The 1,934-nt window shown below is 43.6% G+C and overlaps 1 pseudogene; it reads right to left on the reverse strand.

The window, feature by feature from the left end:
* Nucleotides 1-895: 895 nt before the first annotated feature.
* Nucleotides 896-1,012, reverse strand: LOC136637157 (5S ribosomal RNA; annotated as a pseudogene).
* Nucleotides 1,013-1,934: the final 922 nt, after the last annotated feature.

A 1,934-nucleotide genomic window follows, 5' to 3' on the forward strand; every position in this document is an offset into this window, starting at 1 on the left:
TGCCAAATTCCTCCCCCTTGAGATGGTGCAGGCAATCACAGACACAAGCAAGCCTTCCCACCAAGCAAACCATGAGATATAGCCTACAATCCTCTCCACGCTTTCCTGGGAGTAAGCCGCATTGACTACAATGGGGCTTACTTCTGAGTAGAAATGCATAGGGCTGGGCTCTTAAAAGATCAGCATCCCATGTGAAAGAAGCCAGGCAGCTGGCAACGGGGAGGGCTGAGTAAGGAGCGGAGAGGATTGATAATAGCTGTCTTAGTTTCCTTCCATCTGGAAGTGTCAGGCTGCAGTGTATTTGCGTAACTCTATGGAATTTAGCACAACACGTTTTTTGTTAATCACACTGAGTCACGGAACGGAACTAACGCGGATAAATAGGCTCCACCTCTATTGTGCACTCCACCTACTATACCCAAACCACATTTTACAAGATAGATACTACGTTATCTATCCCCATTTAACTTGGAAAAAAAATACAACCAATGCTGCACCCTAATAATGGTGGTTCTCATTACTGGTCTTTGCGCTAATCTCAGCAGAATTAGGAAGGCACCTTCCTAATATGTTTCATGTGGTCTTTTATTCTTGTTGACTGTTTCTGTATAACAGAGCTTCTGAGTCTGAATCTGATGTGGAAGAATGAGGGCTTCTTAACGTTTTGCCCTTATGTCATTTATACAGTCTTGGCTTTACTCTTGCAAGATAAAGTACACATGTAAAATCAAAGAGAATATTTTATAAGGGAAAATAGCATGAGGGAAAAGGTTAAGAAGTTTCTCTTGTAGCAATCGTTTTCTGTTTCGAACTGCAGTATCAGCAGTTGTGTTGCACAAAATTAAAATCTTTGGCAAGTGGTTGGCAACCTTCAGTCTCGAAAGACTATGGTATAAGCCTACAGCACCCGGTATTCCCAAGCGGTCTCCCATCCAAGTACTAACCAGGCCTGACCCTGCTTAGCTTCCAAGATCAGACGAGATTGGGCATGTGCAGGGTAACAGTTGTGTATCATGGTTTTTGCTCCACTGAATTATGTCCTTGAGAGATTTCTTCATCTCATGTAGCACTGTGGGAATGAGTTGAAGCCAGATTCAGCCCTTGTCCTACATGACCAATTTTATGACAGTTTGCAAACCTTTGGAGTCCTGGCAAATTCTTTATTTAGTTATTTTGATTGTGAATGAGTCACTGTTCCACCAAAGGTCTCCAAAGCAAATGGCAATTAATACAAACATGTATAACAATACTAACTAAATATTTTAGAACCATGAAACCAGGGATAAATACTGGGAAGAAGGGAGTACAGGAGAGAGAACAAAAGAAGGCAAGAAGCCAGGAGAAGGGATACCAAGGAAAAGAACAAGGAGTTAATGGGGACCTGAGAAGTACAAGAATAAAAGGAAGAAGCTAAGCTAAGAAGCTAAGGAAGGGAAATTATCCTCCCCATCCAACAAGTGAGTCCTTAGGTCTCTTTGGAAGGATGAAAACTCCTTCCCCTTTCCAGACATAACCTAACTGGTGCAAGAACTCAATTTAAAGGGGCCAGGGAGCCACCTATGTGGGATGAACAACAGGTGGCAGAGAGAGAGAGAGAGAGAGAGAGAGAGACATTCTTGAACCACACTTTGGGACTTGTATTCCCTTCTCCTTGACTAACAGGACAATCTCCCCTTGTTTCCCCCCCCCCACCACCACCATGGACAGTTGTAAATAATCCCCACCACCATCAGTGCAGTCTTTGGAGATTTGTATATTATTTCCTGGAACTCGTCATTCCTTCACCCCTGTAAAGTGGACATAAGATGAGGCGGGGGGGGGGGGGCTGGAATGCTACAGACTGCATAGTATTGCACCCTAAAATCCTTAAGGCAGCAGACAATAAAATTAATACAGTGGGCCCTCGGTATCCACGGGGAATCTGTTTCAGGACC

Source organism: Tiliqua scincoides, chromosome 1 (assembly GCF_035046505.1).
Source record: "Tiliqua scincoides isolate rTilSci1 chromosome 1, rTilSci1.hap2, whole genome shotgun sequence".
Classification (NCBI taxonomy): Eukaryota; Metazoa; Chordata; class Lepidosauria; order Squamata; family Scincidae; genus Tiliqua; species Tiliqua scincoides.